Genomic DNA, 12174 nt, shown 5'->3' on the forward strand with positions numbered 1-12174 from the left:
CACATGCACGACTGTAATTACTCACACTCTCACCCTAACAGCCATTAACATCCACTGATGTGTCTATCTGCACTCCTTAAATCCACGGCTGTAAAAAACCTCTCAAGGGATTATTCACCAACTTCATGAAAACGGTTTTAATACACCTTCAGGCGCCTTCAAATGAAGTGGAAAATACTTAGAAGTTGAAATAAAAGCCGGAGATGCAATTCAAGAGCACTTCAGTTTATTTTCATTGTTTGAAATACGTCCTGCAAACTGTGACACCGAGCGCAGCTGCAAGAGAGAGAGAGAGAGAGAGACAGAGAGAGGCTGCGAGCGAGCGAGAGAGCGCCACTCACAGATGAGTGATCAAAAATAGCTGCAAGACTTTCGTCTGCGTTCTGCTTTTACTCATCTGCAGAGCGCAGAGGCCAATGGAAGGTGTGCATTATCGGCAGAGGGATATTGTGACGAGTAATTGCAAAGAGATTAGTCATTTAGATGTGCTTAAATGAGTCAGCAGGAGGGTTCAACTGAGAAACGCTGAGTATTGTTTTCACAGGTCGCGATATGATTCAGAACACCCAAATTTAAAGCTACAGTCAGCAACGTCTGGTTGGTGCTGATTTTGGCACCTCATGCTTTTTTTTTAGCAGTCAAATTATTGAGAATCTCAGGGCGATGGTGGCCTAGCGGTCTAGAGGCTACAGTCCTCTTTGCAGAGGTCGCCGGTTTGACTCCCCGCCACGACCCTGCTTCCTGCTTTTACTATCTCTCTTCATCTGTCCAATCAATGAAGGCAAAAAGCCCCAAAACATAACTTTAACAATAAAAATTATCAAGAATCTTTACAGTGGAAAATGTAAAGATGAGGTTGTTCCTGCATTCTTATTCCACGCCTAGTAGAGATAGACCGATGTGGTTTTTTCAGGGCCGATACCGACACTGATTATTATTAGTCAAGGAGGCGGATCACTGATGTTCATTTGCAGTAAAAGGGAAAATATTGGCGTCAAACTCGAACACTTAACTTTGTTTAAATGCATATTTAAGCATATTTTTATTAAACAGCTTTTCAGATTTGCAACATGTTAAAGTTTTTTTTATCTTAGACATCTTTGTTTTAACATCCTAACACAAAGGTCAGGGAGCTCTCAGGCTCAGCAGCATGTCTGATAAAGTTCAATGAAAACTTCAACTAATAAATATCTTCCTAAAGTTTTCTACAGTAAATAAAGTTTCCAAAATGTCAATATAACTGAAATGTTAATCCTTCACTTCTCTTTGTTTTATGGGGACAGACAGAAAACTCAATCCTGACTCACATTAGAGTCTGTTCAAGCCTCAGTGTTTTTAAAAGTGAAGTGAAATTATGTCTCAAGGAAAAACAATCATGTGATCAGAGACACTGAAATGTAATTTTAAATGTGTTGTTATTAGTGATGGACTGTGTGTGTTGTTTTAAATGCTAGCATGTTTTTTATCATTTGTATTGTACATTCATTTACATCTTCCTGCCCAGGGACCACAGATGAAGATTAGCTTATAGCTAACTCTGGCTTGGCAGTTTTTGTTTTGCATGTCCCCTGTTAAATAAAGTAATATATAAATGGGGGTATTTCAGTGTTTTTAAATCATTAGTGATTGTAGGGGCCACATGGATCCTGCTCAGCTCGTCTCCTGTGATGAGAAACTGCAGGAGAAATGGAACACAAGCTAGGCTATGGTTTCTGCAGACGGGGTCATTTCTGCTGTGATTTAGTGGATTTTGAGCCAAAATAACCCAGTTTTAAATGAATCTCTTATCGGCCGTCAGATTTCTTTTAAAAGGCCGATGCTGATATGCGTCCAAATGCCGATAATCGGTCTATCCCTAACGCCTACCCTTCAACGACAGTTTCATACGTCAAAAAGAGTTCTGGAGAAACAGTGAATCTTCATCCTGATGTTCTTGTTTGCTTTTAAATGTCATAAAGAGGCATCAATATTAACTTCATGACCCTTTAAAGAGTCCTCACAGGAGATTTAAGCACTTCTGTTTCATTTTTTGGTTCAAGTTTAAGAAATGAGGTCACAATTTCTCAGAAATACTTCAACAAAATCTTCAGATTCTAAGACATCAACAGAGGAGATCTGCACCAGAGCTTTGTTTTCTTCACTCTAGAGGAAAACCAGCACATGTTGACAAGTCTTTAAAGCCTGAGTTTGATAAAAAGCTCCCAGAAGTGCAGAGAAACCATGACCCTACAATTAAACATGACGATTTATAGCAGGTCGCTCTCAAATCGTAGCTCTAATTGAGCTGGAATAATAGGAAGCTGGATTTGGGGTTTATTTTGTTACTGGGAAGGAGGAATGTGTGTCATTTCCTGCTGCTCCAAACGGGCTAAGTGACTTGAATGCAAAGCCACAGAAGCCGTTTCTCCCACAGCGCCTAAATCCTCCCGAGCTGTTATCAGTCACTCAGAGGTTTCTCCTCCTCAGTATGCAGAGAGGACGTTCGGGTCGTTCTCAGTGTAACTTGTGATATTTGGCTGGAGCTGTGTGCCCCTCTTGGATCGCCCATTGTGTGAAGATGAATGAATCTTTCTTCCAAATTTCATACAGAGGCGCTGTGTGAGGAGGGAGAGGAACACCTTACAGACGCTGCAGACTTACATGAACATGAATACTACAAATACTGTTCAAGCATGTGCAGCTGTCACATGCTGTAAATGACGCTGTCTGCTTCTTTTAATGGTGTCCTTCTGCTTCCAGACGCTCTTCAGCTTCCCTCACTCCCAGAAGAGAGCGTTAGCGTAGCGTAGTAAAAAGCCGGGGAACAAACAATGTCATCGTGACTCATTGTTCAAATTAGGAAGGGAAAAAAAAAAGCTGTTAAAGAGTTTGATGGATTTCTCACACTTGCAGTCGTAGATTAGCCGAGATGCAAGCTGTGGCTGCAAAGCATTCTGGTTAATTATTTTCTGTGAAGAGAAATGAGCGTCGCTTCCTCTTCTGCTGGTGATTTTTTTTTCCTCCCCACGAATGATGAATGTCAGCACTTGTTTTTAATTCCACTGTTTGGGTTTAAAGTCTGCGTCTCACTGATAATACTCAGAGATCTGCGTGCAGAGAGTCCAGGTCCCCTCACTGTGCTGGATATGTGAGGAATAGGGATGGAAACTTTCCATGGGAATAAACAGGAATTTATGGGAATAAACCAGGAATTGACTAAACTGAAGGATGGCTCTTAACAGGGAACTTAAATATAGTTGGGGAAAATATATTTGATCCTAATCCTGACTAAAACAACCAGATTTCATCAAGTACAGTTGAATATCTCTGCTATTCCTCAATCACATGCACATAGCACACTGCTTACTGCAGGGCTATGAGACCACGCCCCCTACAGGCTCTTTTAATTTAACATTTTGAATGGGACTTTTTGGAGGGAGACGGGTTCTTTTAATTTAACATTTTGAATGGGACTTGTTTGGAGGGAGAGGGGCTCTTTTAATTTAACATTTTGAATGGGACTTGTTTGGAGGGAGACGGGTTCTTTTAATTTAACATTTTGAATGGGACTTGTTTGGAGGGAGACAGGCTCTTTTAATTTAACATTTTGAATGTGACTTTGTTGGAGGGAGACAGGCTCTTTTAATTTAACATTTTGAATGGGACTTTGTTTTGAGGGAGAGGGGCTCTTTTTATTTAACATTTTGAATGGTACTTTGTTTTGAGGGAGAGGGGCTCTTTTTATTTAACATTTTGAATGGGACTTTGTTTTGAGGGAGAGGGGCTCTTTTTATTTAACATTTTGAATGGTACTTGTTTGGAGGGAGAGCTGCTCTTTTAATTTAACATTTTGAATGGTACTTGTTTGGAGGGAGAGGGGCTCTTTTAATTTAACATTTTGAATGGTACTTGTTTGGAGGGAGAGGGGCTCTTTTAATTTAACATTTTGAATGGGACTTTGTTGGAGGGAGAGGGGCTCTTTTAATTTAACATTATGAATGGTACTTGTTTGGAGGGAGACGGGCTCTTTTAATTTAACATTTTGAATGGGACTTTTTTGGAGGGAGACAGGCTCTTTTAATTTAACATTTTGAATGGGACTTTGTTGGAGGGAGACGGGTTCTTTTAATTTAACATTTTGAATGTGACTTTGTTGGAGGGAGACAGGCTCTTTTAATTTAACATTTTGAATGGGACTTTGTTGGAGGGAGACGGGCTCTTTTAATTTAACATTTTGAATGGGACTTTGTTGGAGGGAGACGGGCTCTTTTAATTTAACATTTTGAATGGGACTTTTTTGGAGGGAGAGGGGCTCTTTTAATTTAACATTTTGAATGGGACTTTTTTGGGATTGCATTTTTGTTAATTTTTGAATGGGTTGAGTCTGGGGGATGAGTAATATTTAACTCAACATTCATGTTTTTGTTCTTCAATGAAATAATTGATTGTTCAATAAAATATTTAACACTTGATAAAGTTCTACTTACAGATAAATCTGTTTAAATTGTATTATTTTGGATGGATGTCTGCTTAGAACAAAACAAATATTTATACGTGGATTAATACTTTTCCATTAAATTCCCATAAATTCCTATTTGGAATATTTCCAAAATTCCCCAGCTTAACTTCCCATGGAAATTTACTGGACATTTTCCACCCCTTTGCAACCCTAGTGAGGAAGCAGGACGATTAAGGGTTAAAAATAAGGATGTGTACTTTACAGAATCTAAGTTTCAGGAAGAATGAAACCCAGACGTGAAGTCCCGTGTCAGTCCCTCACCCGAGATGCCCCGCTCGCAGGGGCACATTGTGTGATTTGACATTGTACCGACGCCTCACGCTCAGACAAAGGAGCCGGTGCAGGCCTCGAGGGGGCAGATGACAAACACTCCTAAACCATGGCCAGACATAATCCCCCCCCCCCTTCACCCCACACACACCTCCCGCCGGAGCCCACAACAAACGCTCAGCAGAGGGGGACTTATTCAGAGCATATTAGGGAGGTGAGGGGGCCAGGCACTGAGGGACTCTCCCCACTTGGCTGTCCTAATCATCTGAGACAACCCCGACATCGGCAGACCCCCACCCCAATTCCCTTCCCGCCTCACCCCAAACCCCCTTACGCATGACCCAGACACATCCAGGAGCGTTTACACGGGCGGGCGGGCGGGCGGCCCAGAAGTGGCGAAGCTGACCAAAAAACTGAACAGCCCCCCCGGGAGCCGTAGTTTAATTGTCCATCTTCTTCGTCCAAATTAAACAAGCTCGAGTGGCTTCAAGTGTCCACACACACACACACACACACACACACCCCTCCCACTTTAACAGACTGGCACGTTCCAAAGAGCATGCCATTGATGCAGAGTGATGAGCGAGACCCCATTGTCTCGTTAGATTGTCTTCAATTAGGCAGGAGATGATGGGAGACAATGAGAGGAGCATTTGTAATCATGAGCCTCCAGAACTCACGCTGGGAAACAGAACTTCATTACGCCCAATGGTCCCTCATCGACCATAAAAACCCAGAATATGTTTGCTTCATCCTCAGGAAGTTTTCAAGCAGAAACAGGGTGAGTCACCAGGAAGGACTGGAGGGGTTCAGAGACAGAGAGAGAGAGAACAGATCTGCTTCTTTTATCTGCTCTGTGAGTTAACAGCAGGTTTCAGGCGAAGACATCAACTCTTTCTACTTCTGCGTTGGTACTTACCTGAACTCTCGACCTCTGCAGCAGCTTCCTGGTATTTAAAGTTTTAACAGTCAGAGAGACGGAGGGTCTTAGTGAGGCAGGGGGAGGAATGAGGGAGAGATGATAATACTTTGGAAGGAAATCTTCAGTGAGCGAGGTTTTCAGGGATGATGTCGTTTCATCTTCAGCACATGAATGTTGTACAAGCTTAGCTCTGAGAACAGCAGCAGCAGCAGCAGCAGCGGCGGTGTCAGCTCAGAGCCATCTGAAGAAATTAGACTTCTTTAAGAGAGAGAAAGAAAAACTTGAGAGCGCATTATCTTCCTTTACCTGGAGAGCGTTCAGCTGAGAAATGACTCTAACCCGACATCCTGCCGGCTTTGCAGCTCGCCCGTCATTTAAATCACCTTCCAGCGCGGCTGTTAGGCTTTGATAGAACCATCCGACCGGACAAATACAGCTTTCATAAAATTGTGCAAATGATTTCTTTCAACTGGGATCGCAGCGGTATTGTTCTCCCATCCCTGACCCCCCTCCACCCCATTTTCCCTCCTTCCTCGCGGCACAAAGAGCTAATCTGAGACAAACACTCGCACCGGCTCTGACACGTTGTCAGAAGGAAAACCGGGGTGATTTTATTTTCTTTAAATCGTGTAAGTGAAGCATGAGGTAAAAGCCATCACCCGTGGAGGACAACAGAGGGGTTAGAGGAAGAGCTGCGTATTCTCACCCCCAACACGCTGCAGGGATTATATATTATTCTCCATTTTAACCATCCAGCCGTCAGCTGTTCCTCCTCCTTCACAGCGTTCACGGCGTTCAGAGCGTTCACAGAGAGCTGATATGTTTTGGTTTCTCAGATGAAATCAGTCTGCGTGTGCCAGGAGGAGGGATATCCGTCAAGACCAGCAGCCCCGAGGCCGAGCAACCTTTCCTCCGAGGCCTCGCTCTCCCTTATCTGATTCCAGCAGATGATGGCCGTGCCAGCCGGCTCCTTTGATTTTCTAAGCATATCCCCCCCCTGCTTTCACGCCGCTTTATTGATCGCCGACAGACCTCATTGTGTTTCTGTGCGAACAGAGTGCTGCGAGGATGCTCTATTTGTAACGTGATCACCCACATGAGGAAGGCAGGGAGGTGGACGGACTCTAATCCTTTCTCCCCCCCCCCCTCAGAGTCCTGGGATCATGATTCTGTCTGATCGGCCCTGTGTGGTTTCTCATCACCTGAGGGGCCAATGCCTCCGTCCCCCCTGACGTCACAGTGACAGGTCAGGGTTAGGGTCAGGGTGTGATCACACTGACTCAGACTAAGAGAAAGAGATGGACTCATAACTCAAACGTCTGTGAGAGAGTTCAATCAGATTACACGCCGTGGTCGATGCTCGGTGCGGACCTTTCAGCTGCATTGATTTCCACTTCCTCCATGATCCTGTCTGACCACAGGCCGGATGTAGAAAACCTTCTCCCAGACCTCCGAGGACCCGACACATTCCTCCGTGTCAAACAGCTCAACGCAACAGCACAGAGTGGCGAGCATCTGCCTCGTCACGGCGCCCAGATGGCAGCAGAAAGTATGTAAATTGGTTCATTAACCTTACAGTGCTTTAACCAGCGGGCCGTGCAGGAGGGCTGCGCCATCCGGGGCTGCTGGGATTTTATTAACGCACATTAATAGCGTTGGGAAACTTTGGCTCATGGCCTGAGGTGGTTTTGTCTTCATGTTATCAAACACTGTAGTAATTATACATGACATCCCTCTGATTAACACTCCTGTGATTATTGCACCGTGTCAGATCATCTTTAAAGACAGGCATCCATTTTCTTCTTCTTCTTCTTCTTCTTCTGGTGGAGAGGAGGGAAGAAAGGCCTCCTCGTGTTAACGCAGCACAACCCCCCCCAACCCGGGACGCGGGCTCAGATCTTTAACCCCCGACAATAGAGCGGAGAGCGAGGAGAAGCAGGGGGTTCAAATGTGAAAAGGATCCGTGTTGCCGTGCCGGCTGAGCGTGTGAAAAATGAGCCTGTGGCGTTCGTGTCTGTGTGAGCGGCGAGGGTTTGCACCTGGAGCAGGGAGGAGCATGCGATGGGGTCAAAGGTCGCCTCGCAGGGCTAAACAGGATTGAAGCTTCTCTTCCCTGAGAAGGCCAGACGACCCCCGCGGCTGCATCCACAACACGAGTCCTTTCACGCGTTCACCCCTCTCCTCTCTCCCGCTTCTCCTCCTCCTCCTCTTCTGCTTCATCCCTCGTTCACCTCCTTTTCTCTCTCCTCCTTTGGAGAGGCGCAGTAATCCATAATCCACTCAACTATCGGCGGCTCAATTATCCCTCCCGTTCGCCCATTTTCTCCCCTCGGATGGAGATTCAAAAACAATTAACCTCTTCACGGCTGGGGACTTTTCCCAGGAAAGGGCACGGCGGTAATTGAATGACTCCGCCATTTACATTCCTGACCATGACTTCACTCCTTCACGCATAAATCTGGTTACTGAAAATCCTAATCTGTGGCTTTGTGATTGTCCAATGTCATTATCATGGCTGTTGTATTATCTGACTGTGGAGACAGTATTTCACTTCAAGCTGGATTTAACAGGACAATTTGTTAATGTTTACAAAGCACCCTTTTGACCTACTTAAAGCCTGCAGATTTTAATCCTTTTACTCAAACATGTTGACAGATTAGCGGTTTAGAGAATTATGCCTTTTAGGACCTGAAATAATAATTAGACCCACGTGAAACTGAGCAGACAGCACTATCCTGTAAAGTGGACTATTTCACACCGAGTGTCTACAAGCTATGGAGCATCCCCCCACATCCTCCGCCTCCAATAAAATGTCCTCCTCTCCCTTCGTTATGGAGGGGCCTCCTATTCATCTCCAGGTAGAAAGCCTCAGAACAGCTTGTTGCACCCATTGAGCTTTTTATTACTTCCCCCTTCAAAGGGTGGTGGCAGAGGAAGAAGAGGAAGAGACAATCTCCTTGATGCCATGATACACAGAGTCGGCTCTCAGAAAACACACACAAACAAGAGGCGGGATTTGGGCCGAAAGCCCTGAGCAAATTTCCCCAACACTTGTTCTCCATACCGTCGCATCCGAGCAGATTACAGGGTTAAAGGTTCAGAGGGAGACGACTCCAGCTGTTAGAGGATAATCTCCAAACAAACAAGTTTATCACAAACGGACATCGCTGCAAAAAAACAACCCCAAACAGAAAAACATGAAGTCAACCAAACGCACCAACAAAGACTCAACCAGCCATTTTCCATCATGCATAGCTAGCCTATTATCTCGCTAACCCAGCAGCAGCAGCAGCAGCAACAACATGATGTAATCCCTCACCAACACACATCCAGCAAACAAAGACGCACTCCTCAGGAGGAAGACACTCGTACACACGAAGCTGTCTGTCACAGAACGCCACACATCCAGCCGCTTTCACAAACTCTGGCCTGGAATTAGTCTTTTGTGTTTAACTTCAGAAGATACACCGACGCAACGCCGCCCGCTGTCAGAATCCAGGCGGGCGACACGCTGCATCTGAGGGCCTCAATTAAAAACCTCCTGCAGAACAGAACGCCGTCTTCACGCCGTCTTATGAAAGATTCAACTCCCGCTCCTTTAAGTTATTTGGAACTCCAAGAAAAACGAAGTCTTGCATCATCAGCGAACAAAAAACTTAAAGACAATTAGCTTCAGCGCCTCACGGAGAACATCGGCTGAACTTCATCCCACACTTCAAACGGAAACCAACGAGAGACGGCGTCTTCAACTAAATCCAGAATCTAAAATAACTCCAGCTCAACCCTGCACCTTTAATCCTGCAGACGCTGAAATCTCACACACTCCAACACACACACACACATATATAAGAAGTCTTTGATGTTCCCTCATGAGTGTGTGTGTAATGCAGCTGTGTGAGTCACCCACACACAATCCAACATCCATATAGGAAATACGGCATCAACCAAGCAGAGAACTCTGGACCCCGTAATACTCAAAGACACAAACGCAAGGAGGCAAAGGGAGGGCCCGCTAGGTCAGCATGGGGACAGGAAAAAAAAGAGTAGAAGAAGAAAAGCTGGAGCTCCAGACAGACAGGAACTTCTCTTGATCATTACGTCTCGCGTTCAGGTGTCTGGGCTCGGGCGACTGTAGGCGGTAGTTAGGTGGAGGGTGGTGGGAGGACTGAAGGGGGGGTGGGTGTAGATAACACAGCAGCCAGACAAAGAGGGAATAGCAGGGCTGCCTACATACCACCAGCATCAAGGAGGGGAGGGAAGGAGGGAGGGAAAAGGAGGCTTATAAAATTTTGATTAGACACTCCTGAGCTGAAGTGACTTTCTCTATTTTTCTTTTGTTTTTCTTTTTTTTTTTCCCCGTGTCAGCTCCCCTCCCTCCTCGCTCCTCCACAGCACCGCCTCGGAGAACGGGGCAGACAGATTTTATAGGTCCTAATTAAAGCCATCTGAAGCCTTTCAAAACATCAAATGGCCCCGGTCCCCCCTCCACCACCACCACCACCACCACCCCTCCACCCGCTCTGTCTTTCCCTCTGATTGTGCAGAAATCACGGAAAATCAGAGGGCACACATTTTCAGCTTTGACTCTCACATGTTCATAAAATCTAGACCCCCTCTCCCCCCTCTCTCCTGACCCCTCTCACCCTCCATTTCCAATCAATAAAAGGGTTCAGTGATTGACATGACCTCTTTGAGTTTCTGTCAGACCCTCAGGATTCTGACATCAAGCTTCTTTGAAGAAGGAGGAGGAGGAGGAGGATTTCAGTTTCCTCTAGTCTCAACTTTTCAGACCTCTCTCCCTCTTTTATAATATGTCTGCTCACATCCTGCTCATGGAAATGTCACATAAGGTTATTGAAGATCCTCCCTTATCCTGCCTGGCGGGTTGAAGTGAAGTGCAGCCTTGCTTTAGTGCGCTTCAAGTACTCCATTTTCTCTCTCCCTCTCTCCTTTGCCCCCCCTAATTGTCCTCATTGAGCCGTGTGGACCGGTTGCACAGCCTGCCTGGCTGGGGTCAGCGGGTTTACCCTGCCTGTGCTTTTTATCTATATTTCATGCTATGGCTCTGTCTGCGCTCACACAGCCTCACACTGCCTCACACTGCCTCACACTGCCTCACACAGCCTCACACAGCCTCACACTGCCTCACACTGCCTCACACAGCCTCACAGCCTCTCAGATCCACAACGAGAACATTCACACAAAGAATGTGGACAGCACAGAATCAACTCAGAGAGCATTCAAGCATCAAATGTGGAGCCATGGAAGCCTGGAGAGGGGTTTTAAAGGTTTGAATGTGTGTGTGTGTGTGTGTGTGTGTGTGTGTGTGTGTGTGTGTGTGTGTGTGTGTGTGTGTGTGTGTGTGTGTGTGTGTGTGTGTGTGTGAGGAGGAATGACAGAAAGCCTAAAAGTGACACATGCAGGCATACATTTAAAAGTTGGATCTCCTGTTTTCAGGAATACTGATCCAAAATAAAAGAGGAGAAGAAGAGAAATATGAGAAATGGAGAACTTACATTCATTTTAAGAACTTCTGGGGTTATGGTCTCTCCCCTGCGGCTCTCTGCTCGGGTGCAGTCTGGGGGAAAAGTGTGTTCCTCAGTCTCAGCAGCAGAGACAGGCTCTCCGGCTTCATCTCGACCCGGATCAGAGTTTGTCTGAACGCTCAGACTCTGTGAAACCTGCAGGAGGAGGAGGAGGAGGAGGTCCTGTTCCGCCGGTGTCAGGTCTTCAGTGCTGCCTGCTCTGAGAGGAGCGCTCAGAGGAGAGGGAGCGCACACAGAGGCGTCATCTGAGCCGGGGAGGAGCGCGCGCCATTGGCTCAGTGTGATGATGATGCTGCGCGCGGCGCCATTGGCTCAGGGCGCGAGCGGAGGCGCCTCCTCACTGGGCTGTGCGCAAGAATGTGACCGCGGAGCACTGCTCATCATTTCAGCAGCTAAAGGGGGGAGAGAGGGGAGGGAGAGGGGAGAGGAGAGGGGGGGGGAGTAAGTAACAAATTGTTCTGGAGATCTTCTGTTGTTCGTCATGGACGCGCAGAGAGGAGAAACTACGGTGTCCCTGAAGGACAAAAGACATTTACAAAAGATGAAAAGTTGAAGACAAATGTTCATTTTGGAAAACATTTTGACATTTTATAAAAACAACATTACAAACAAATTAACATTAAAGCTGGGGTTGGTGTTCAGATTGAGATCCACTCTTTGCTATCCTGGTTAAAATGATCTTTATGTCCTGATGGGAATAAAAACACAGTGTCTGCGTTTACATGAGACTTTTAATTCCTCTTTAATTCAGAATAAAAATTAAAAGATTAAAAATGACCTTGTAAATAATTCAGAATGAAAATGACTGAATTAAACTTCAATCCAGGGGCGTCACCAGACCCCCTTTACTGGGGCACGTGCCTCAGTATAAATGAGCTGTGCCCCAGTATCAGGGGCGGACTGGCCATGGGAAGTAAAGGTAAAAGACTTTAGGAGCA

At 45.8% G+C, this 12174-nt stretch overlaps 1 long non-coding RNA gene across 1 annotated transcript in view; it reads right to left on the reverse strand.

Moving 5' to 3' along the window:
• The window catches only part of LOC117805291, a 36284-nt gene extending 24813 nt beyond the window's left edge, over positions 1–11471 (reverse strand). Inside the window, exon 1 of the long non-coding RNA XR_004629395.1 lies at positions 11207–11471. This is a non-coding gene — a long non-coding RNA (uncharacterized LOC117805291). The remainder of the gene's footprint in view (positions 1–11206) is intronic.
• Between the last annotated feature and the right edge of the window lie 703 nt (positions 11472–12174).

The sequence above is a fragment of the Notolabrus celidotus genome, chromosome 2 (assembly GCF_009762535.1).
Source record: "Notolabrus celidotus isolate fNotCel1 chromosome 2, fNotCel1.pri, whole genome shotgun sequence".
NCBI lineage: Eukaryota > Metazoa > Chordata > Actinopteri > Labriformes > Labridae > Notolabrus > Notolabrus celidotus.